Here is a 26,572-nt window from a genome sequence, read left to right as displayed (position 1 = left end):
TAATTTTCAGTGTCGCAGCTGCCCACATTCTTGGTACTTAAGATTAACTTGTCTCCCAGGTTTTATCTAGTTCTTCTTCCCTCAAGTCACATACTCAGTAAAAATGGTTTTTCCGGCCTCTAAGATGGCCGTTCTTATGCTAACCCATTCTTACAATCATAAAACAAGTTCAAAGAGTGAGAAGCAATTAACAAAAGACGGTCACACAATTTTATTTAGATTGCTGACCTGGAGTTTAGGAAACCTCATTTCTATCTAAAATATGCCAAGAATGATATCATCAGCCACTCTACCCATTTACTCAGGTTTCTAGGCTCACTGAAGAATGCAGCTCCCTGTAAGCAACAAGCAAGTATTTCTCCATCCTATGGACTTGTGGCCAGACATCCAATTTTATCACAGAAGCACAAGCTGGAATCAAGATTTCCGGGAGAAATATCAATAACCTCAGATATGCAGATGACACTACCCTTATGGCAGAAAGTGAAGAGGAACTCAAAAGCCTCTTGATGAAAGTGAAAGAGGAGAGTGAAAAGGTTGGCTTGAAGCTCAACATTCAGAAAACAAAGATCATGGCATCTGGTCCCATCACTTCATGGGAAATAGATGGAAAAACAGTGGAAACAGTGTCAGACTTTGTTTTTTTGGGCTCCAAAATCACTGCAGATGCTGATTGCAGCCATGAAATTAAAAGACGCTTGCTCCTTGGAAGGAAAGTTATGACCAACCTTGATAATATATTAAAAAGCAGAGACATTACTTTGCCAACCAAGGTCCGTCTAGTCAAGGCAATGGTTTTTCCCGTGGTCATGTATGGATGTGAGAGTTGGACTGTGAAGAAGGCTGACCGCCAAAGAATCGATGCTTTTGAACTGTGGTGTTGGAGAAGACTCTTGAGAGTCCCTTATACTGCAAGGAGATCCAACCAGTCCATTCTAGAGGAGATCAATCCTGGATGTTCATTGGAGGGACTTATGCTAAAGCTGAAACTGCAATACTTTGGCCACCTCATGCGACGAGTTGACTCACTGGAAAAGACTCTGATGCTGGGAAAGGTTGGGGGCGGGAGGAGAAGGGGACAACGGAGAATGAGATGGCTGGATGGCATCACCGACTCTGTGGACATGAGTTTGAGTGAACTCCGGGAGTTGGTGATGGACAGGGAGGCCTGGCGTGCTGTGATTCATGGGGTCGCGGAGAGTCGGACATGACTGAGCGACTGAACTGAACTGAACTGACTGAAAGACTGGGTAGCTAAACACAAGAGGTTACCATGGCAAGGAGAAGGTGCTCAGGTTTGTGGACAATGTACCTGGAACAAATGGACCAATAAAATGAGATCCATTTGTCAATATTCTCTACCCTCCAGGTCATTGTGAGCCTACTGTGTGCAGCACCTACCACGGAGGGAGTAGCTTAAAAAGTGATGTGGGAAGGGCTTCCCTGGTGGCCCAGTGATTGAGAATCTGCGTGCCAATGCAGGGGACACAGGATCCGGGAATTAAGATTCCCCATGCAACTAAACCTGTGTGCCACAACCACTGAGCCTGCGCACTAGGGCCTGTGCTCTACAAGAGAAGCTACCACAATGAGAAGCCCACACACCTCAATGAAGACACAGCGCAGCCAAACATTAATTAAGTAATTAAATTTAAATATTTTAAAGTGATCTGAGATACCTGGTGAGACCTTATTCAAGAATGTAAGGGCATTCCATTGAGCAAGGAATGTGTTCCTATTAAAATGCTAATATACTGGGAAAACCTAACCCCTTCAGCTTTTACAGATCTTCCAGGTGAAACCCTGGCAAGACAGAGAAGGAAGGGAAGGGTGTGGGGGAAAGCCTCTCAGGCACTAGGGGTTTAAAAGGCAGGAAAATCCTGGGAGGAGGAGGTTCCTGATGACCATATGCTCCAATGTGCCAGGGATAAGAATGCGCTTCGCTGTGACCACAGGAAGGGGAAAAGGAGGTAAAGAAGCAATTTCATCATCAGGACGGCCCTAGTCTGGTTCATGTTTATAAGCCTCATCTTTTTAAAGTAACTATACATTTCAAATATCCTGTGGCCAGCCGCAACACAAAGCACAAATATAATGTCAGTGACATAGCTTTTTTTTTTTTGGCTTCAATAATCTCTTTGTTTTAAAAAAACAACTCTAAATATTACAAGCAACTATGGTATCTACAGTTTACTCACAAGATCCTCATGCCTCTTTTCTCTTCCCAGTGGCACTGATTTTAAGTATTAATCAGTGGATTGCCTGTCCTTAACATAGTTTATTCATTGGTACTAATCACAAACTTAGTAACACTATTGAAAATGGGGAAAGAAAGGGATCCTTAAAAGGTCTTTATTTGGCCAGAAAAACAAGTCTTTTCATCTGTTTTCACTTCCGGTGAAACTCAAGGGCCTTGAACCATTTTCCATTTGTCACCCATTCGAGGTTCCATTACTGCCTGACACAGGGAGGAAAGGCTTTTGCTTCACTGCTTGTGCATCCCATAATGCTGGAACACAAAACCAGGTCCAGCTGAAAGCCTCCATTTCATTCCATTAAATATCTTCCTTGGAAAGCCACAAGAAACCATGAAAGCACTGCTTCTGGTAAAGTAACAATGAAAAAAAGGAGTTACTTGGCAGGATTCTGAGAGTATTTCACATTTTAAAACAACTCTTCAGGGCAACAAAATCGAAGTAGTTGCTAGGATTAAACAGTGGCAAGGTCGGGTTTGCCCATGAATACAAGGAATGATCTACTGTTTGGAGGTGGACCACTGTGCTAAAGAAATATGTAGTTGTTTTTCAAATAGTTTGGAAGGAGGCATATTAGGGTGTGCTGTGTTTGTGACTGCTGGGTGGGGGCAGCAGGGGGAGAAATTCTGCATTCTTCCTCCCTCACACGTCCACCTGAAGGGAGTTCCACCAGCGTTGTTTCTCTTTGTCACAGAAATTGGGGTATGAAACTTGGCGTTGCTGGCATTTGCTGCCAAGGGACCAGAGGTGCTAACCACTCTGCAATGTCTCTCACGGTGAAGAATGTTCCAGCACAAATGCTGTTTATGCCCCATTGAGAAATACTGGGTCCCGGTAAGGACTCCAGCCTCTTTCCCCATGCCCGCTCTCTCTCCCCCAGGATTCTCTGATTTATGACTTTGAGAGGAGGATAGAGCCCACACACTCTAGCCCCTCCATGCTCGCTTCCTGATCTGCTGCTTTTAGAGAAGGCATTCTCTGAGGTGCTCATCTCAAGCGGGGTCAAGTTCAGTTTACAAGAGAAAAATGAGAACGCCCTCTGTGGCACACATGGAAACCCACGGTCTCTCTCAGCGGTTCCCGTCACTGTGATGACGAGGACTGTTATTAGAGCTCCTCCAAAACCCCCTAAGTGCATGTGTGAGTGACAGAGAAAGTGAGTGAGTGTGTGTCCTGCGTGACCCAGGTGTCTAAGCAGCAACTTGAACACATTTCACCTAAATTACTTGACACCGCTCCCATGAAGAGGTGAGGCCTATCTGCAGCCTCTCCTGTTGAACCTGGGCAGGTTTGTAACTGCTCTGACCAACAGAGCATGACACAGGTGATGTCAGCTGACATCCATGCACGGGTCACAAAAAGGAAGGCAGATTCTGTTTCATCTGCTGGAAGACTCTCACTGGGCAATAGAAGTCTTGCTGGGAGAAGCCCCAGGTGTGCAGAAACCATGCAGGACAAAGTCAAACCACACACAGAGGCCACATACAGGCTCCCTACTCACAGTCTCAGCGTTGCAGTTTAAGTCCAAAGACCACCAGCTGGCAGAGTTCTTTCTTGCTGAACAAAAACCAGTCTTTGGTCTATTAAGGCCTTCAAGTGATTGGCTGAGGCCCGTCCACATTCTAGAAGGGCAATCTGCTATACTCAAAGTATTACTCTCATCCCAAAACACCCTCACTGACACATCCAGAATAATGTTTAGTCAGTTATCTGGGCACATGGCCCACCCAAATTAACATACATAATTAACTATCACACCAGCCCAGATGCCAGCCCAAGTGAAAAAGCCTTCCTGGATACCCCAGACCACGCTGGCTACCAGCTGAGCGCCAAGGAGTCACCTGTCAATGCCACAAGGAGCAAAAGAGTCACCCAGCCAAGTCCGGCCTGGTTTCTTAACCCACAGAGTGGTCTGGGAGCATGACAGTTATTTTAAGGCACTGAGGGAACTTGTTATGCTTCAATAAAAACAGGAATGCTAACTTCAACTCCCGCCACTCCCGCTCCCCCTTAAGAAGCATCAGTTACACTGGCCATGGCAGACACATCCGCTCCTTCCAGCTCCAGGGCCCTTCCACCCGCCCTTCTCTCAGCCTTTACGGTTTTCCTCCAGCGCTTTGCTTAGCTGGCTCCTTTCACCTTTCCCGCCTCAGATCAAGGCTCACTTGCTCAGAGAGGCCTTCCCTGACCACATTCTTTATGAGGCAGCCTTCCTCTAATGTCTCTAATCTTTCATTCTGTTCCTTTACCTCAATCTGAAATTATCGTGCTGCATCTTTGGCTATTGTCTCCCCCCAATTAAAATATTAGTTCCATAATATTGGGTCTTTATCCAGCCCTTATACAGCCCCACACAGTGATTAGCACAGAACACATGTTCAATAAATATTTGCTGAATGAAAAGTAATTAACGCCCATGACTTCCGTGGTGGTAGAGTGGCTAAAACTCTGCGCTGTCAATGCAGGGCGCCCAGGTTCGATCGCTGGTCAGGGTATTAGACCCCTCAGGCTGCAACTAAAGATTCCACAAGCCACAACTAAGATCCAGAACAGCCAAATAAATATTTTAAAAAAGAAAAGTAATTAATGCTTATGTCATACACAGATGCCTGACTTGCAGATTCTAAGTTGCAGTCCCTAGGCCTCAACTTACTAATACTTTTAGCACAGATTTAATGAAGGAAGATTAGTGTACCGTGTGACACAAAGGATGTGTTTCTCTGACGTTTCTTCTCCCTCCTCTAATGAGATGAGCAACCACTAGGGGACAAAAAACCTGGCATCCTTTCACAATCCCTCAGAGACAAAAACCGCTGCATTTTATACTTGATTATCAGTGTGGTTTATTTATGTATTTTCCAAACTCTTCCAGATTAATTAAAAGACAACTCTATACTGAGAAAGGGAATAAAAGTTCTCTCTTTCCTCCTGGAGATCCACTCTACCTTTAGCCTTTGCACAATACAGTCTCAGCTCTTCATATCCCTGCTGCTCCCCAGCACAGGATTAGAGACCTCGGAGAAAGGAAGGGGTGGAGAAGAAGCAGCCCCATTCCCCCACTTTTTTTGTTTCCCTTCCCTTTCCCAGTTCAATGAAAACAATATATGTTTTTCCCCATCACCTGAACTCACCTCCTGACCCAAAAGCCCTTCCTACCTGCAGCCACCCTCCACGCCAGCAGCACCCACCCCACCCTATATACTTGCTAATTCTTTTGTATTCTGATTCTCCCTTGTATTAACCATGACTTTTCATTTTATATTCTGATACTCTGACACAGGGGCCTCGCTGATGCCTCTCCCAGGGTAAACCAATTCTTAGAGACAGATAACAACTTACCTGCAAGCACACTTTTCAAATATAATCCAGTCAATCCAGAGTTCACACACCAACTGTCTCCTTTATTGGGCCCCCAAGCCCTGGGACACTATCCACCTGCCCTAAACACCGTCGGGCCAGATACCAGACCACCAGGGAGAGCCTGTATGCCCCGAGAGCCCACTGAAATGATTCTAACTAGCCAATTTACACCTGCCCACCCTGCCTCTCCCATTCCTTCCCATAGAAACCATGACAAAGGCTCTTGCCCGCAGCTCCCTATCTCCTATCTCCTCGCACCCGCCTCCTGAGGACTCCAGTGCTTCTCCATGTGTTCATCCCCACACCCTCATGGTGCAGTGTGCCCGCTCTCTCTTCTTGGGAACTGAGTAACAAACTCTCTCTAATGTTTGTTTCTGTTGGGCTGCACCAGGTCTCAGTTGCAGCATGTGGGATCTAGCCCCCTGACCTGGGATAAACCCCAGGGCCCCTGCACTGGAAGAAGAGTCTTACCCCCTGGACACCCAGGGCAACTGTCTGCTGACCTGTGTACCTTAACATATCTCCAATTGTCTGTTAAGTCACTATATTTTACAACATCCCTCTAGACTGTAAATGAAGCCAGTGTCTTAATCATTTGGGAGACAATTCAGTCTGCACTCTGAGGACTCAGTATTTCAACTTTCATTTTAGCAAGATTAAAAAATTCTTGCATTAAATCACTGACTCACTCAAGAAACATTTATTGATGTCTTGTGTGTGCCAGGTATTGTGGAAGGTTCTGGAAATAGGAGGATAAATGAAGCATGCCTCAGGCAGGCTCTTGGTAGGATGGGGGCTCAAAAAAATTTTAAGAAAGGGATGGATGAATGTCTTCCCAGAGTTTACAAGCTAACATTACTGTCTAGATCCCCTGATGTGTTCCCTTCATAAAATTGTCAATTTTGGAGGGACTGAAAATAGAATAAAGTAATTTGTCTTGTTCTGTCCCATTCTTTACATGACAAGCTATTGAAACTGGGAATCAAGAAAATTATTCAGTTTTCCAAGTAATTATCAGGTTTAATTAACCCATTTTTGAAACACCTTCACAAAAATACAGCCGAACTATTCCTCAGCACAGCCTGAGAAAACTATTGTCTGGGGAACACAACATAAATATTAATAACAATGGAAAACACTTACTGATCTCTTAATATATGCCAGGTATTGTATCAAGCATGGTGTATGCATTCTTCCATTTAATCCTCATGTGGGGGTGGGGGTGGTGGTTGAGTCGCCAAGTCGTGTCCAATTCTTGGGACCCCATAGATTGTATGGGGCTCTTCCGGTCCATGGGATTTCTCAGGCAAGAATACTGGAGTGGGTTGCCATTTCAATCTCCAGGGGATCTTCCTGACCCAGGGATCGAACCTGTGAACCTGTGTCTCCTGCATTACAGGCAGATGCTTCACTGCTGAGCCACCAGGGAGCTCTAACTGTGTATTATCATTCTTATTTTACAAATGAAGACACTGAAGATTAAGTAGGATGGAAGTTTTGATAAAGGTAGCACAGCTGAACAAGACAGTGCCAGGATCTGAATTCAGGCCATGTTACTCCAGAGTCTACTTGTTTAACAATAAATTCTAGGTTCGAACTGAGAAACGATACCGTTTTCTAAGGGTACACTGCTTAGGCCCTTTCTTACAGACCATTAAAGAATCTGGGCGATTCTTTACCCCAGGAGAAATTCTACCCATTCAAAATGCTGCTACTAAATGTACAATATTTGAATACAACATAGTCTTCCTTCAGGCTCCCCTGGTGGCTCAGACAGTAAAGAATCCACCTGCAATGTGGGAGACCTGGGTTCGATCCCTGGGTTGGGAAGATCACCGGGAGGAGGGCATGAGAATCCACTCCAGTATTCTTGCCTGGAGACTCCCCATGGACAGAGGAGCCTGACAGGCTACAGTCTATGGGGTCGCAAAGAGTCGGACACAACTGAGCGACTAAGCACAGCATAGTCTTCTAACAGTTCTTTAGAATTTGTTGGTAAGCTGCTCTGCCCAACCACCATCCACAGGGGTCTAGTTGATTATACAGTAAAATGAGCTACTTAAAAAAACAACTCAGTAATTGTTCTTCAAAAACTCTCCATAAAAAAGCAGCAAACTTAAGTAACTGCATTCACGTACAGAACGCATTTTAGGACTCAAGTTGTCAGAGTGAGTTCTCTGCTTCTTTGTCAGTGTATCTTTCGCTAGGAATTGAGTCAAAATCTTGTGGCAGTGACTGCTCGCCTAAGTTTGAATTATTCCTTTTGTTTCCACTAACTTGGTTTACTGCATACTAAAAAGGTCAAATCCAGATTTGATCTGTTCATTGAGGGAAGCTTATTCCTCTCTGTAAGATGATTATACCCTCATAGGCCAGGCATAGGGTGTGCTCTCAGGAAATTACAACGTCAGTCACCTTAAACCTCTGATACTTCTTTTAAAGCACATTTGTGGGAAAGCCACAAGACACCATATACCATGTTTATCTCAAATCTGATCTTCTGTTTCTCCATATGTATGACTACAGATTAAACAAAATCACTATAATAGGCAAACTGAATTTCTTTCTGGCACCTTGAGTTTCGGAATTCCCCACAGAAACACTGAAACCTACTCCTTTTTCTTCTTATATCCAAAAAAGAGATCCAGGAGTCGCTTGAGTAAGGCTTCTGATCTCTAGCCAAATCTCAAGCTTCCTAAGATACTGGTCAAATGATACTTAATATTTCTTTAAAAAAAAAATTTGTGTGTGGGTGGGGAAAGGGCTTACCAAGCAGATGGTAAAGAATCTGCTGCAATGCAATTCGATCCCTGGGTCAGAAAGATCCCCTGGAGAAGGGAATGGCTACTCATTCCAGTATTCCTGCCTAGAGAATTCCATGGATGGAGGAGCCTGACAGGCTACAGTCCATGGGGTCACAAAGAGCTGGAGACAGCTGAGCAACTTTCACATCATTTTAAAAATTTTCTTATATATTTTTTAACAACAAAAATATTTTGTATTGGAGTACAGCCGATTAACAATGCTGTGATAGTTTCAGGTGAACAGTCAAGGGACTCAGTCCTAAAGGAAATCAGTCCTGAATATTCATTGGAAGGACTGATGCTAACGCTGAAACTCCAATACTTTGGCCATCTGAGGCAAAGGACCGACTCACTGGAAAAGACCCTGATGCTGGGAAAAATTGAAGGCGGGAGGAGAAAGGGACAATAGAGGATGAGACGGTTGGATGGCATCACCGACTCGATGGACATGAGTTTGAGAAAGCTCATGGCTTTTAATTTCATGCCTTTCAGTTCAGTAGCTCAGTCGTGTCCGACTCTCTGCGACCCCATGAACCACAGCACGCCAGGCCTCCCTGTCCATCACCAACTCCCGGAGTTCACCCAAACTCATGTCCACAGAGTCAGTGATGCCATCCAGCCATCTCATTCTCTGTCGTCCCCGTCTCCTCCCACCCCCAATCCCCCCTAGCATCAGAGTCTTTTCCAGTGAGTCAACTCATCACATGAGATGGCCAAAGTACTGGAGTTTCAGCTTTAGCATAAGTCCTTCCAATGAACACCCAGGATTGATCTCCTTTAGAGAAATGCAAATCGAAACTACAATGAGATATCACCTCATTCCAGTCAGAATGGTTACCATAAAATAAAAAAAAAAACCCACAAACAACAAATGCTAGGGAGAGTATGGAGCAAAAAGAACTTTCCTGCACTGTTGGAAGAATGTAAACTGATACAGCCACTCTAGAGAACAGTATGGTTCCTTAAAAAACTGAAATCAGAGCTTTACATGACCTTCAATCCCACTCCTGGGCACATATCCAGAGAAAAACATGGCCCGAAAAGATACACGCACCCCAGGGTTCACTGAAGCACTGTTTACAACAGCCGAGGCATGGAAACAACCTAGAGGAATGGATGAAGAAGATGTGCTATATATACACACACAATGGAATAATACTCTGCCTTTAATAGTTCTTTTTTAAAGACCCAAACTTCATCATTCCAGCCTACAGTAAAAAGAGAGGACACAGGTGAAGGGTTTTATTATCCCACAACAAGCATATTTTGAGTGCAAACTATGTGCCTGGGTCTGTTCTAAGGCTTCAGAGATACAGCAGTGAGCCGGGATCACACTTATCACTGAGAAGCAGAAGTGGAACCAAACCGCAACGCAGAACACTCTAAACTCGACTCAACATCTTAGAAGTTAGGGTCGGAAAGAACCTCAGCAGTCTCAAGACTTGCAGCTGCCTCAGGATCTATTCCCTACACTTATTAAAACTGGTGACTTAACATGAGCTGCAGAAAAGAGCTGTGATTCCACCCCCCCCCCCCACCCCGCCATAGTTATAAGCAAAGTGTGGGGGGCGTGTATATACATTCTCTGGGGCCGGGTTCTAAAGGTTTCCTTGAATTCTCAAAACTTCTGAGATCCCACAAAGATCAGAAGCATTCCCTTCATACACCCACTCCTCGACTCAAGGAAGCCAGGGGACTGGCACGAGCGCGTCTTTGGTAAAGTCACCTCTGGAACCGAAGCTACCACCGTTAGACTCTGCAGCGGCCGCCGCGGCCGCTCGACTGTGCACACCCGGCTCAGTCCCTCCAACTCAGAACTTCGGCCCCAAGAAGGCTTCAGAGCGGGAGGCGGTGGCACTGCCTTCCAAAGGCAGCGAGGCCTGGAAGGAGAGAGACAAAGGTTCCCAGCGAGGAAATCACGCGCCTCACTTCTGACATGTACAAGTTACGGCCGAGACTGATTGGCAGCGCCGGTCTGCGCAGAGCGCCCAAGTTTCTCGGATCGCAGTTAAGACGCAACTGGAAGCACGTGGGCCTTTGGGGAACTGGCGCGACTACCCGGCAGTCCCCCGAGCCAAGCCTTCGAGGAAGGGTGCACACCCTCTCGGGACCAGGAGACGCGACCCCGCGCCCCTCTGCCCCCACCCCACGCGCGCCGGCCAGGGCCGCCCCTTCGAGCCCTTCGGACGCGCCGGCAGCTCACCGTCGGTCACCGTCGCCTCCGCCTCCTCCCCCGCCGGCTGCACCTCCGGCCGCAGAGCCTTCGGATAGGGGAGCGAGAGCGGCCCCGCAGCGAAGAGCGGCTCCTCGGTGACGGCAGAGCTGAACGCCGTGGCGCCCGCGCGCCAGGATCCGGACGCGAGCTGGCGCCGCGGCCACGGTGCGAGCGCCGCCGCCCCGAGCCGCGCCTCCGCCCGGAGCCGCCCGCCCCGAGCCGCCCGCCCCGAGCCGCGCCGCTGCCCCGAGCCGCCCCGAGCCGCGCCTCCGCCCGGAGCCGCCCGCCCCGAGCCGCCCGAGCCGCGCCGCCCGGCGCCCAAACCCTGCGGCGGGAAGGGGAGGGCCTGGCAGCGCCCGCAGCCGCCTCGCCGCCGCCGCGGTCGGCTCCCACCTGGGAGGTGCCCGCCGGCTGGGGCTGCACCCGGCGGCCCGCGCGTCCCCCCGCTCCACCCGGGGCCCGGCCGCCGCTGGCACGTGGGGAGCCCCGGCACACAGGGCCGCGCTGTCCATCAGTAGGAGGGTGCAGGCGCCCTGCGGGGCCGCGGCTCGGAACGCACAAGTTTAGAGAGCGCGCGAGGCACCTGGAGGTGGCTGGGGTTTGGAAGCAGAACGGTGACACCTGCTCTTCACTTGGACCCGCATGGGCGTCGGTCTGGAACCTTCCTTGGCCCGCGCTTTGCTGGGTGGGCACGCGCTCTCGCGGGGAGGTTCTGGGGCTCCCCGGCGCCCACGTGTGAACACACGTCCCAGGGCCTGAGCTCTTTCCTGGACAGTTTTCCCGACAGCAGCCTGGGGGCGGGGGGCGGGAGGAGGGGCTAAGGGAGAAGTCCGAGGACACTCCTGCGACCCGACAAGGTGGCCCAAATGACCACGTTCATCTCCTGTCACCTAACTGGGAGTTGAAAACGTACTGGCTGCTGGATGGTGAACCATTTCGCTAGACGTGGGTCGGGAGGACCAGGGCGTCTCATCCCCAAGTTGACGCCTGCCTCCACCAGCCACCTAACCTACCCAGGTAGCTCCAGCGTCAACGGATGGGCCCTCCGAACCCAATTACAGGTTGTCTTCTCCAAAGAGAAATCGGTCTTCTCCTGCAGGCGGGTAAGCAAAAGTAGCGGTCCTTCTGACGGGAGTCTCCCTCAGTCACAGACTCATTTACCATAAAGGAAACTTTTCAAATTCTGCACCAATTTATGTATTCTAAATCTGTAATCTCCTGACAGAATGAACTGCAGGGAGGTAGCAAGGATTGTAAATCCATGTGGATTTCTTGAAGACTGCTAAGCAGAAAACCGAAGGGAGGAGGTAGCTGGGATGATAAAGCAAGATATAATCATGACATCTAACACTGACGGCTTACCACATGCCTGGCACTATTCTAAGCACATCATAGACATCCCACCACCCTGTGAGAGTGGAATTAGACTATTAAGACCCTGGTTTTGATGAATGAGGAAACTAGGCACAAAGATTAACCAATTTGCCCAAAGTCATAATTGAGAAGGAACAAACTACAACAGTTCAGACACAAAAGTAAGTCCATGAATGCCCTTAATACTATTTTTCAAAAAGTTAGAAGCTGCTGCTGCTGCTGCTAAGTCGCTTCAGTTGTGTCCGACTCTGTGCGGCCCCATAGACGGCAGCCCACCAGGCTTCCCTGTCCTTGGGATTCTCCTGGCAAGAACACTGGAGTGGGTTGACATTTCCTTCTCCAATGCATAAAAGTGAAAGTGAAGTCGCTCAGTCGTGTCCGATTCTTAGCGACCCCATGAACTGCAGCCCACCAGGCTGCAAACTAGTAGACTAATTTCCTGGTATTCCAAATACAACTCAGGACCTTAAAAGTCCCCAGAATTGTGAGCACATTATTTAAACGGGTCCCGTTTTCTTTCCTCTCATGCCTCCCCTCCACCATGCAGATGGTTAAGAATCCTTAGACTTCCCCTCCACAGGTGTTTCACCTTCCAATAGTCTTGGTGATATTTATACTTGAACAGTTTTCGCCCTGGCGCATGTACTAAGCAGAAAGTTCCATGAATCATTTTTCTTCTGTCTTGAGTGTGGATTCACTCACATCATCTATTTGATCCACCAGTGAATTTGACTTTTTATCTTTCGTTTATCCCCAATTTCTGTTTCCCAACAGCCATCACTCTCTTCCTCATCTTCTTTTCTGTCACCAACACTTTCTTTTCAGGGCCACCAAACTTTAAAAAAAAATCACTACAGGATAGTTAAGAAGGAAAGAGGAGCTCCAGCCTGGAATGGAATACTGATTGGGAGCAATTGGAGAGACTTATCTACTAGATTCCTGTATCTGCTTTGCCAGCCTCGGTGTGTGCCAGGGGGAGGCTTTTTTTCGAGCAATTGGCAGAGACATAATGGAGGTCTGAGGGTCGAACTGGGGGAACTAAACCCATGCTTCAGATTCTTCCTCCTTCATATCCTCCAGGAAGAATAAGTTTTCTCAGATGTGAAGGAGGACCCCTGGTGCCTGATATCCTTGACAGACCCCTACCCACCACGTCCAGCTCCAGACTGACTCTGTTGTCGGTGCAGCATCAAAAGCATTGTCTTTGTTTATGTATATGATCAGTGTCCGAAGCTTTGAGAGATTCTTTCTACCCTTTTCTTTCTCCAGATAACACACAGAAAAGGACCTCTGGCCAATCGCATTTGCAGGTGCCTGTGGGTACAAGCTCAGCTCAGCTTCGGACTCCAAAGAGACATCATCAGACCAGTGCTGAGCTGAGACCGAGAAAGGGGTCCACTTTGTCTATCTCCTGTCCTCCGTAGGGTGCAGCCCAATCTGCTAATGAACTGCAACTCAACTGCCTGAAGTCTAGACCAGTCTCTTCAACTCCCGACAAGCTCTTTCCCTCATATCCTCAATAGAGAAGCTCAGATGAGAGTCCCTGATACACTGATTTCAAGGTACGTTATCCTCAGCTACACAGTGACCACATTACTTATCATACTGTTTCAAACAACAACAACAAAAATCTACACATCATGAAGAAACTGTGATGTCACTCACAAGTCTACCTCAGGTAGTTCTGTGGCCGTCCCCGGGACATGATTCTAACTTCAGTAACTCAGATACAGGAAGAGGTTCTTATAAGAAAAGCAGGGATTAACCCTGGGATAACCCCTCCCGACCATGGTGAGGTTTCCTGAGAAAGATGTATGGGAATGGCCGAAGTTGGAAGAAGAAGCAGGGAGAGATGGACCTGAGATGAGGGAAGCAAGGTTAGGACTTGGGAACATCACGGGAGAGGTTTCACGTCCCTTAGCTCACGAAGAAAGTCCCACTTCATGTGCAGTTTTTCTCATCTCAGGCTGTAAGCTCCTTTCAGCACCCCATCTCAGCGCTTCAGTTTGTCAGCTTTGCCTCTGCAGCTGAGTGTGATGGTGGGCTGGGACACAGGGTAAGAGAAATAAATGTGCCAGTGGCATGGGGAGGGAGCATTTTTCTAGAAGACGTATCCAGGATTGCAGATCGTTACTAGCAAGAAGTGAATGGGACCCCACAGTGCTGGGAGTGAAAGGAAGGAACAGGACCTGCTGAGGAATATGCCAGGAGACTTGGGCCAAGCCGATTTGGGGTCTAATCCCAGTCCCATCCCTTCTTACCTGAGTTACTCCGGCAAATTATTCAGACGCTTTGAATTTATGGAAGCCTTTACAGTAAACTCATAATGCCCCATAAGCTTATTGTGAAAATTAAATGACATGGTACAGCACTGAATATATATAGCGGCTATTCCCTGGTGGCTGGAATGCAGAAACTGCCTGGAATGCAGGAGATGCAGATTGAATCTGTGGGTCAGGAATATCCCCTGGAGGAGGGCATGACAACCTACTCCAGTATCCTTGCCTGGGAAATCCCATGGACAGAGGAGCCTGGCGGCTACAGTCCATGGAGTCACAAAGAGTCAGACATGACTCAGCACACGGCACACATCATTAGCATTATTATTCGTTAAAGAAAATACGGAAAAGTGAAAAGATAGAAGCTTAAATAAATCATATTCCCTCACCTGAATGCAAGTAATGGAACTATGTTAGAAGAGTTATTTCTTACACTATTTTTTTTCTGTTAGCTAGCTAATCATGGCATTAAGTCAATTTTTTTATTGAAAAAAAAAAGTGTGAATACCCACAAGTCAGATAGATGTATATATTTGACTCCATTTTTCTCGGATAAGAAAGACTTATTACACAGGCATATGAGTGTCAGCTTTTACTTACTTTTGCTTTTGTTGTTCTGTCATTTATTTATGGCTGTGATTTATATTGTACTCATGCCCAGAGGCACATTGGCATGTTTTGTAAACTACCAAATAAATAAACAGCAGCTATATTTCCAGATCCATTTGTATGGAGGTGAAAGCAAACATGAAAATTGGAGAAAATAAGCTGAAAAACTGAGATGATGGTTGGAGGGGCATTTTGAAAAACTAATGTGATTATTATTAATCTGCCAATCTACGCCTAAATCCAGGGTCAGACCCCACTGCAATTGTCAGTTACAAGGAAATTACTTCAATGATCATTCACCTGGAGTTCTTCCCTGAGAGGTGATGTGTTTGTATGAGATCTATGCGTGATTTCTCACGAGGTTCTCATCTTGATCTCTAAGCAAGAAATATAAAACAGAGATAGTAAGCTTACTGACCCCTCTCATTCTCTCAGCAACTACCGTAAACCAGAATACACCTTATTATCTGATTTATTAGAGAACACAGTAGGAAGAATAAAACAGATGCTATAAAAATGCATCAGTAAATATTTTATACCACATGCTTACCCTTTTCAGTTTCTCCATAAATTAAAAAAAAGTTGCCTCACCAGTGAATCTTAATGCATCCTTCCAGCTCTACTATTTTCAATATGTAGAATAGCTGATATTTATTCATTGGTCTACATGGATTCTCCTTTGTATCATATGGTTGCAGATTTACCTTTAGGCTAGTATTAGCATTCCTCCACATTCTGAAGGGCAGTGCTGGTCAAATTTTATTATGCTTAAGAATCACCTGGAGAGATGGTTAAAATGCAGATTGCTGGGCTCAGTCCTCAGCGATTCAAATTTAACAGGCCTAGTGTGGTGCCCAAGAAATAATTCTATTTCTAACAAGATCTCAGGGGATGGCAATGCTGCTGGGTTGCCACCAGTGGACCAACTTTAAGTAACTCTGTTCTAACCTTGGGAGCAGTTGCATCCCAAGTTAGGCTGAATGTTAAACTGTGCAGCAGCTAATCCAGAAAACTGAAGAACTGCATAGAGATGATGAAGGAGAATTATATTGTTAATTACACATGTGTATTTGCTGGATGGCATCCCAGGTGGCTCAGTGGTAAAGAATCGGCCAGCCAGCAGGAGATGCACGTTCGATTCCTGGATCAGGAAGATCCCCTGGAGAAGGAAATGGCAACCCACTCCAGTATTCTTGTCTGAAAAATCCCATGGACAGAGGAGCCTGGCAGGCTATAGCCCATTGAGTTGCGAAAGGGTTGGACATGATTTAGCAACTAAACAAAAACAAAGTATTTGTCATAAGTTGGTTTTGCCACAAACATTTTGAACTATTTTCCTATAAGTTCAAAGCTGTAATAATATTATCTTTTCAGGGGATGCACTGACACAAAATTTCCAGAAGGGACAAATGAAGAATGGGATTATTTGAAAGAGCTCCACCTTCACACTTGTACACCAACCAATCAGCATTTCCCTTTCATTCATATTTAACTGTCCCATGAGCATCCCAGGTACAGCACATGAAGCACTTTAACCTCTTCCATGTTTCCCCTTCCTCATCTGCAAAGTGAGGAGAGAAGTGCCAGTATCGAAGACTTGACGTGAAGATTAAAGGAATAATGCACACGAAAGAGAAACACTGCCCAGAGAATACACCCCGGAGTTTCTCATTCTCTCATACCTTTCCTTCAGCATGCTCATTGGAGATTATAACTCTACATGTGGGGGGTGGGGAGGGTATGACTTAATTAACCTCTCTCTCTCACACACATACTATCATAAATCCCTGAGTATCCATTTTGCTTGCTGTTGAATCCACACCCTTAATTAACCCAGTTCCTGGTTTTTAGCAGGCCATCAGAAAAGACAGTATTTGGCCTGTGGTAAAAACACAGTGTCAATTTGAAAATGGATACACACAAAATAGGTGCAATAAAAATGAGCAATTTAGAGAAGAAAAGCATTCTTAACAATCAAGAATCTGACTATGCCACTAGGATTGGCTGCAAAGCCAGTACAGCCCTCTGTGCTGTGCTCCCCTCAGGGGACCATTGAGATTGCTAGCTGCGACTGCAAAGCCAAGACTGACTACTGTCGTGTCTAAAAGTTGGGTTATTAGCTCTCAGGAAAAAATAAAAAGGTTGAGCTACTGATCTCTTGGGTCCTTTTTTGTTTAAGAATCTACTTTGTCTCTCATTTCTTCAAATGTATTGCCTGTTCTTTCTGAGTTCTTAATGGGAAATTGAAGTCAGGGATAAGTGAAGAATCTTAGAATTTACAAACACAATGCAGATTTGCAGCTCAGTAGTTGCCATAGGTCTGCCAAATCTGTCAAATTTATAATGATGGTGGGGGTGGGGGAATTGCTCAGTTAGATTGCCAAGAACACTGACACACACAAAGCACATAAATTTTTACCTTTCAAGGATCCAGATTAATTTTTAGTATGAGGACATTTATTAGTACAACAGCTCTACTGTACAAGTTAAAATTAGGAATTTCTTAAAAGTACAAAGACACTATATCACTGAGCTCACACTGTTGAGTGTGTTTCCTTGGAAGGAGAAATAAACAGCTTGGTCCTGAGAAATTGCACAAGGAGTCAACATATACAAGCTAATTGCAGACAATAAAGATAAATCTTAAAACTATTTTTATATATACATAAAGGCAAAGTAGGCCATTTTAGAAAGATTTCCTAAGCTTTGGGGCTTCCCTGATAGCCAGTCTGTAAAGAATTCGCCTGCAATGCAAGAGACCCTGGTTCGACTCTTGGGTTGGGAAGATCCGCTGGAGAAGGGATAGGCTACCTACTCCAATATTTTTGGGCTTCCTTGTGACTCAGCTGGTAAAGAATCCACCTGCAATGGGGAAGACCTGGGTTCTATCCCTGGGTTGGGAAGATCCCCTGGAGAAGGGAAAGGCTACCCACTCCAGTGTTCTGGCCTGGAGAATTCCATGAACTGTATAGTACATGGGGTTGCAAACAGACGGACACAACTGAGCGACTTTCAGTTTCCTAAGCTTTGCAATCAGAAGTAAACCTGCAGTGCTTGTGCATTAGTTTGAAAAGTTTTCAAAATGAATTCAAATATTCTATAGTTTTGCATTAAGTCTTTTCTCTTTCTGCCACTAATTTTTACACTTTGGAAATCACGTCACTCTTAAGAAATGGATTCCCAGTACCTGCTAAAGAGATGCTATTTTCAAATGTTCCTGTATTCAGTTTTCAGTTTATTATGGTGCAGAGACAGGGTTCCTAGTCAATAGATGGGTGCGTCCATCTCAGCCACACAAGTTGGTACCTTCTTTACCTCTCTGTGCCACAAGCATCTCCCTTTATAAGAGGAGGATAACAAGAAAGCTAATCTCAGAGTAATGGCCAGGATCATCCTCTTAATTTTCATTTATTTGGGCTAATGTAAACTTTGTTTCCATTCCCCAAACAGGAACAATTCTGTAGTGGAAGGTATAGCAAAGGGGAATAATGCATGCAAAAGTGCTTAGTAAGACGAAGAAGCACACAAAGAATTTTATTAATATTACTTTAAATAACTTCCCCAATAAGGGGAGAACATAGCTGCCGGCCACAGACAGAAACAGCTCCAAATGGTTACTTAGGAGCCAAGCCTCCCACAGGTTTACTGCACTCACACGTCCCTGGGTCTTTCAGAGTGGGCAACGCTCAGCACTTTGCATCGACATTCAGTGATACCTGCCAATTATCTTCCCCAGAGACCTGCTAAGAGGGGCTGCGCTCTGGAGCACCTGCAATCTCTGCTCTTTAAAAATAGAAAACCACTTAAACTGTGGAGGCTTAACACAAGCCGGGGCAGAGAACCACCTCAACCCTAGGACATGCAAAGAAATTTTCTCCTCCTTTGTACCTGAAAAGATCGTTTGTTTTTTTTCAAATAATGCCTTTTTCTAAAAATCAGAAATTAAATAAGACAAATAAGGTCTTGTTCTTACTTGTCAAATAAGATCAATAAGACATTTACTGGTAAACTATAAACAAAGCTTAATTATCGCTACTTTCCTAGTTCTTTAGGCATATCACGACAATTGAGAGAAATGATCAGCCTTGAGGATAATTTTCAAAGATCATTTGGTCCTCATGGTTCAGTTCAGTTCAGTTCAGTCGCTCAGTCGTGTCCGACTCTTTGCAACCCCATGAATCACAGCACGCCAAGCCTCCCTGTCCATCACCAACTCCCGGAGTTCACTCAAACTCATGTCCATAGAGTCGGTGATGCCATCCAGCCATCTCATTCTCTGTCGTCCCCTTCTCCTCCCGCCCGCCCCCAACCTTTCCCAGCATCAGAGTCTTTTCCAGTGAGTCAACACATCACATGAGGTGGCCAAAGTATTGTAGTTTCAGCTTTAGCATCAGTCCTTCCAATGAACACCCAGGATTGATCTCCTTTAGAATGGACTGGTTGGATCTCCTTGCAGTCCAAGGGACTCTTAAGAGTCTTCTCCAACACCATAATTCAAAAGCATCAATTCTTCGGCGATCAGCTTTCTTCACAGTCCAACTCTCACATCCATACATGACCACAGGAAAAACCATAGCCTTGACTAGACAGACCTTTGTTGGCAAAGCAATGTCTCTGCTTTTTAATATACTACCAAGGTTGGTCATAACTTTCCTTCCAAGGAGTAAGCGTCTTTTAACTTCATGGCTGCAATCAGCATCCACAGGGATTTTGGAGCCCCAAAAAATAAAGTCTGACACTGTTTCCACTGTTTTTCCATCTATTTCCCATGAAGTGATGGGACCAGATGCCATGATCTTTGTTTTCTGAATGTTGAGCTTCAAGCCAACCTTTTCACTCTCCTCTTTCACTTTCATCAAGAGACTTTGAATTCCTCTTCACTTTCTGCCATAGGGTAGTGTCATCTGCATATCTGAGGTTATTGATATTTCTCCCAGCAATCTTGATTCCAGCTTGTGCTTCTTCCAGCCCAGCGTTCCTCATGATGTACTCTGCATATAAGTTAAATAAGCAAGGTGACAATATACAGCCTTGACGCACTCCTTTTCCTATTTGGAACCAGTCTGTTGTTCCATGTCCAGTTCTGACTGTTGGTTCCTGACCTGCATACAGGTTTCTCAAGAGGCAGGTCAGGTGGTCTGGTATTCCCATCTCTTTCAGAATTTTCCACAGTTTATTGTGATCCACACAGTCAAAGGCTTTGGCATGGTCAATGAAGTAGAAATAGATGTTTTTCTGGAACTCTCTTGCTTTCTCCATGATCCAGCGGATGTTGGCTATTTGATCTCTGGTTCCTCTGCCTTTTCTAAAACCAGCTTGAACATCTGGGAGTTCACGGTTCACATATTGCTGAAGCCTGGCTTGGAGAATTTTGAGCATGACTTTACTAGAGTGTGAGATGAGTGCAATTGTGCGGTAGTTTGAGCATTCTTTGGCATTGCCTTTCTTTGGGATTGGAATGAAGACTGACATTTTCCAGTCCTGTGGCTCCTGCTGAGTTTTCCAAATTTGCTGGCATATTGAGTGCAACACTTTCACAGCATCATCTTTCAAGATTTGAAATAGCTCAACTGGAATTCCATCACCTCCACTAGTTTCGTTCGTAGTGATGCTTTCTAAGGCCCACTTGATTTCACATTCCAAGATGTCTGGCTCTAGGTCAGTGATCACGTTATCGTGACTAGCTTAGTCATGAAGATCTTTTTTGTACAGTTCTTCTGTGTATTCTTGCCACCTCTTCTTAATATCTTCTGCTTCTGTTAGGTCCATACCATTTCTGTCCTTTATCGAGCCCATCTTTGCATGAAATGTTCCCTTGGAATCTCTAATTTTCTTGAAGAGATCTCTTGTTTTTCCTATTCTGTTGTTTTCCTCTATTTCTTTGCACTGATCACTGAGAAAGGCTTTCTTATCTCTCCTTGCTATTCTTTGGAACTCTGCATTCAGATGCTTATATCTTTCCTTTTCTCCTTTGCTTTTCTCTTCTCTTCTTTTCACAGCTATTTGTAAGGCCTCCTCAGACAGCCATTTTGCTCTTTTGCATTTCTTTTCCATGGGGATGGTCTTGGTCCCTGTCTCCTGTACAATGTCACGAACCTCCGTCCAGAGTTCATCAGGCACTCTGTCTATCAGATCTAGTCCCTTAAATCTATTTCTCACTTCCACTGTATAATCATAAGGGATTTGATTTAGGTCATATCTGAATGGTCTAGTGGTTTTCCCTACTTTCTTAAATTATGTCTGAATTTGGCAATAAGGAGTTCATGATCTGAGCCACAGTCCGCTCCTGGTCTTGCTTTTGCTAACTGTATACAGCTTCTCCATCTTTGGCTACAAAGAATATAATCAATCTGATTTCGGTGTTGACCATCTGGTGATGTCCATGTGTAGAGTTTTCTATTGTGTTGTTGGAAGAGGGTGTTTGCTATGATCAGTGCATTCTCTTGACAAAACTCTATTAGCCTTTGCCCTGCTTCATTCCGTGCTCCAAGGCCAAATTTGCCTGTTACTCCAGGTGTTTCTTGACTTCCTACTTTTGCATTCCAGTCCCCTGTAATGAAAAGGACATCTTTTTTGGGTGTTAGTTCTAAAAGGTCTTGTAGGTCTTCATAGAACCATTCAACTTCGGCTTCTTCAGCATTACCTGTTGGGGCATAGGCCTGGATTACTGTAATATTGAATGGTTTGCCTCATGGTATAAACCACCAATTCTCTTTCACACACACAAAATACAAACTATATATATGTGTGTGTATATGATCAGATGTGTATACATACATAGGATCAGATATTCAAGTTCAGTTTGGAAAATGTGAAGTAAAAATCTTTAAACCTTTTTTCACTTTCTAGAATCACAAAATATATTTAAAATTCTACTGACTATGAGGTAGAGAAATAAGCATCCTGTTCATTGATGCTGCTACTGCTGCTGCTGCTAAGTTACTTCAGTCGTGTCCAGCTCTGTGTGACCTCATAGACGGAAGCCCACCAGGCTCCCTTATCCCTGGTATTCTCCAGGCAAGAACACTGGAGTGGGCTGCCATTTCCTTCTCCAATGTGTGAAAGTGAAAAGTGAAAGTGAAGTCGCTCAGTCGTATCTGACCCTTAGCAACCCCATGGACTGCAGCCTACCAGGCTCCTCCATCCATGGGATTTTCTAGGCAAGAGTACTGGAGTGGCTTGCCATTGCCTTCTCCGGTTCATTGATGAGGGCTATGTAAACTGGTAAACCTCTCTAGAGGACAGTACACATCAAATTTCAAAATACCTCTCTTAATACTCAACAATTCCAATTCTAAAAATGGACTGGAAATGGACTGGAGTCAAAACTTATGAGGAGCACAAATTTTATGATGAAAATGTAAAACTTATAAACGTACTGAGAAATTCCTTCAATCTGCCTCAAAGTACAGCATGTTGTATAGAGTCACAATGTAGTCTACATGTGAGAAATATATGAATGTGTAGAGATAAATGTGTAAAATATAATTTTACAGTATTTCTAGCAACAAAGGATGATGAGACCCTCTCTCATTCAATACCAGAAATTAAAAGACAAAGCTTAAATTATTGATGAACATAGAAAAGGAGGGTACGCTAAGGCACGGGCTTCCCCGATGGCTCAGCAAGTAAAGAATCTGCCTGCAATTCAGGAGACACAAGAGATACGGCTTCGATCCCTGGGTCAGGAAGGTCCCCTGGAAGAGAAAAATAGCAACCCACTCCAGTATTCTTGCCTAGACGGGCTGCAGTTCAAAGGGTTGCAAAGAGTCAGACACGACTGAAGGACTAAGCATGTGTGCTCAGGCACACTGTCTCTGCATAGAAGGGATTGTTGAGCTTACAAGGTTTGGTTTGGTTTAATTTGGTTTGGTTTTGAAAGCGTGGAGTTCAGGGGTTGCACCTTTTCAGAGGTGTAGGTAGGCTAACATCGTATGTAGAAGCTCGGTTACCCGGGTGAGGCTGTTGGTTGGCTGCCTGGTTGTATTTGAGGTGTGTTTATTGGCATGGGTCTCTGGTTGACTGGCTTTCAGTAGCCAGGGTTGACGGGTTTGTAAAAGTGTGTTCAAGTTGTTGATCCATTGGTTTATAAGGAGTTCTGGTGGCTACTCGTTATTGTGGCTATGGAACAATATATCTTTTCCAAAACGTGTGGAAATATATTTGATCTTATTGTTGAGCTTACCCAAATGTCATTTGAGGCAACTGCACTTTATAATCAGAAAAACAGACAAGGAAATTCACTGCCGAAAGAGACTGCAAACAACTTACATAAATTAGGTTTTTAAATCAATCTGGCACATCTGTATGATAGAATACAATATGGTTTTTATAAGGAAGGCAACTAGATATATTGATATGGAACAATCTCCATGATCTGGTGGTAAGTGAAAAAAGTCAGGTGTGGAATAAGATCTTATCTATATGTAGAACTCTCTGCGAGGACCAAAAAAGACTGATAAAGGTATTTACCTCACGAGAGAGAAATGGAGAGTCCTTGGAAGGTAAGAGTGGAGGAAAACCTTTCATTAGAAAATCAGTGTTCAAACTCCAGTCATCTTGGACTCTAAATTCCATTCTCTTTCCACGCAGCCCCGCCAACTCATCTTTTACATGATCTTTCAGGTTGGTGCTCCAATTGGCTTTGAGTAAGAGCTCCCCCGACACACTCCACAAAATGGTCTTTAAAAACTTGTAACACCAGCAGCCATAATCCCTCTCTTCTTACTCATCCTCATTTGCTAATGTTGACTATATTCTGGAGGTTTGGCAAACTTGGGGTGAGCACACTTCCTAAGAAGGGATTACCCTGAGGCAGGGCTGTCCTGCCCAGAGATCTCCCGATCTGGGAGCCCTCGCTGCTCCACACCTCTGGTAAGTCACCGCTCACCCTGTGGAATGCTCACGGGGTTTGCCTTCTCCATAAACCAGAAGCCTGTTCTCTCCTCTTTCCCTGTTTAGTCAGTGCAGGGGTGACACATCTGCTGGGATGTCTTTCAACCGCCTCCAGAAGCAGTGCCTGGGGCCCCCTGAAGTACTTTCCCCAACCTTCTCTCAAATCTTTCCAGCCTCTTGCATGCAGCTGAGAGGCTAAGGACTAAACATGGCCAGAGAGGCATGGTCTCTAGAGGACTCCACATCACTTACTACAACAGTGAGAGAGAACTCATTAATGCAAAATACACCGGAGCAGGAACACAGTCCTGTCAGAATGCCTGGGACTCCTGGTGCTGCTGGAGTCAGCACTGGGAGAGCGGGGCCTGGGGAGCCAGGAGGGGATGCGAACTGTGGGCACAGCCTAGGAACAAGACATGAGGCACACCTTCAGATGGTGAAGGTGCTTTGGAACAAAATCTCCACATAACTGTAGGATTTTCTTCTTGGGCAAGGGCTGTGTCAATTAGGTAGGTGGATTCTTGTATTTTAATCTAAATTTCAACCAGTCCACAAGCTTTTCTTTGGAACCCACACAGGGAGAGGTTGCCTGAGGTGTCTGGTGTCTCTTATAGAGACCTGACTCCTATTGGATTAGAGCTCCACCCTAATGGCTTCATTAAATCTTAATCACTTCCTTTATAGGCCCCATTGCCAAATACAGCCACACCTGGGGGTTTGGGCTTCAGCTGATAATTCTGGGAAGAGCAAACACATTCAGTCCAGACCAGGTGGATGTCCCCCACCACTGTCATCAGTTCAGTTCAGTTCAGTCGCTCAGTCGTGTCCGACTCTCTGCAACCCCATGAATCACAGCACGCCAGGTCTGTCTATCACCAATTCCTGGAGTTCACTCAAACTCATGTCCACAGAGTCGGTGATGCCATCCAGCCATCTCATTCTCTGTCGTCCCCTTCTCCTCCCGCCCCCAACCTTTCCCAGCATCAGAGTCTTTTCTAGTGAGTCAACTCGTCACATGAGGTGGCCAAAGTATTGCAGTTTCAGCTTTAGCATCAGTCCTTCCAATGAACACCCAGGATCGATCTCCTTTAGAATGGACTGGTTGGATCTCCTTGCAGTACAAGGGACTCTCAAGAGTCTTCTCCAACACCACAGTTCAAAAGCATCAATTCTTCGGCAATCAGCTTTCTTCACAGTCCAACTCTCACGTCCATACATGACCACGGGAAAAACCATAGCCTTGACTAGACAGACCTTTGTTGGCAAAGTAATGTCTCTGCTTTTTAATATACTATCAAGGTTGGTCATAACTTTCCTTCCAGGGAGTAAGCATCTTTTAATTTCATGGCTGCAATCAGCATCCACAGTGATTTTGGAGCCCCCCAAAATAAAGTCTGACACTGTTTCCACTGTTTTTCCATCTATTTCCCATGAAGTGATGGGACCAGATGCCATGATCTTTGTTTTCTGAATGTTGAGCTTCAAGCCAACCTTTTCACTCTTCTCTTTCACTTTCATCAAGAGGCTTTTGAGTTCTTCTTCACTTTCTGCCATAAGGGTAGTGTCATCTGCATATCTGAGGTTATTGATATTTCTCCCAGCAATCTTGATTCCAGCTTGTGCTTCTTCCAGCCCAGCGTTCCTCATGATGTACTCTGCATATAAGTTAAATAAGCAAGGTGACAATATACAGCCTTGACGTACTCCTTTTCCTACTTGGAACTAGTCTGTTGTTCCATGTCCAGTTCTGACTGTTGGTTCCTGACCTGCATACAGGTTTCTCAAGAGGCAGGTCAGGTGGTCTGGTATTCCCATCTCTTTCAGAATTTTCCACAGTTTATTGTGATCCACACAGTCAAAGGCTTTGGCATGGTCAATGAAGTAGAAATAGATGTTTTTCTGGAACTCTCTTGCTTTCTCCATGATCCAGCGGATGTTGGCTATTTGATCTCTGGTTCCTCTGCCTTTTCTAAAAGGCTTGAACATCTGGGAGTTCACGGTTCACATATTGCTGAAGCCTGGCTTGGAGAATTTTGAGCATGACTTTACTAGAGTGTGAGATGAGTGCAATTGTGCGGTAGTTTGAGCATTCTTTGGCATTGCCTTTCTTTGGGATTGGAATGAAGACTGACCTTTTCCAGTCCTGTGGCCACTCCTGAGTTTTCCAAATCTGCTGGCATATTGAATGCAGCACTTTCACAGCATCATCTTTCAAGATTTGAAATAGCTCAACTGGAATACCATCACCTCCACTAGCTTTGTTCGTAGTGATGCTTTCTAAGGCCCACTTGACTTCACATTCCAAGATGTCTGGCTCTAGGTCATACCACCATCATACTTGAGGAAAACTGCAGTCTACACAGCTCTCAACCAGAGAGATGGGTCTATTCCCCACAGACCTCCAGCACCTGGGAATCTGCTGGACACTGAATATGGGTTCGGGGCATCAGAGCACCATTGTTAAGAACTCTGGTTCTGAACTAACAACAAACCGACAGCACCTCTTGTTTGCTGTCTTGGGAACGTGACTTCGAGTCAGAGTTCCATGGTGACATGCACACGGCAGCACGCTGGGTACTGGGTTTTCTGTGGCAGACCTGGGGTGGCCTCTGGTAATGAACAGCCTCTTGCAGAAACGAAGAGCACCCTCCGGGGCCGTCCCCAGGAAAAAAGACTTTCCATGTCCCCTGTTTCCTGTTTGTAGGAAAAAGGCTGCAGCCAGACCTTCCCTGAGTTCCATAGAGGAGATTCAAACAGTTAGGGATAAGGGAACCGAGGGAA

The 26,572-nt window shown here is 45.4% G+C and overlaps 1 long non-coding RNA gene and 1 pseudogene across 3 annotated transcripts in view; one reads left to right on the top strand and one right to left on the bottom strand.

Moving 5' to 3' along the window:
• LOC129557126 (histone-arginine methyltransferase CARM1-like) overlaps positions 1-11,266 on the bottom strand; it is a 261,333-nt pseudogene extending 250,067 nt beyond the window's left edge. Inside the window, exon 1 of the transcript XR_016037816.1 lies at positions 10,623-11,266. The product of XR_016037816.1 is annotated as a histone-arginine methyltransferase CARM1-like (transcript). The remainder of the gene's footprint in view (positions 1-10,622) is intronic.
• Positions 11,267-11,463: 197 nt separating this feature from the next.
• On the top strand, positions 11,464-17,021 carry LOC148777321 (uncharacterized). 2 transcript variants are annotated; one of them, XR_016037763.1, is made up of 3 exons: positions 11,464-11,737; positions 13,433-13,570; positions 16,271-17,021. It is a non-coding gene; the product is annotated as an uncharacterized LOC148777321 (long non-coding RNA). The 2 variants fall into 2 exon arrangements; XR_016037764.1 differs by having other exon boundaries at positions 13,278-13,570.
• Positions 17,022-26,572: the final 9,551 nt, after the last annotated feature.

The sequence above is a fragment of the Moschus berezovskii genome, chromosome 7, assembly GCF_049115385.1.
Source record: "Moschus berezovskii isolate FMDL1 chromosome 7, NW_MosBer_1.0, whole genome shotgun sequence".
Lineage (NCBI taxonomy): Eukaryota > Metazoa > Chordata > Mammalia > Artiodactyla > Moschidae > Moschus > Moschus berezovskii.
This window is presented reverse-complemented; position numbering and strand designations above follow the sequence as displayed.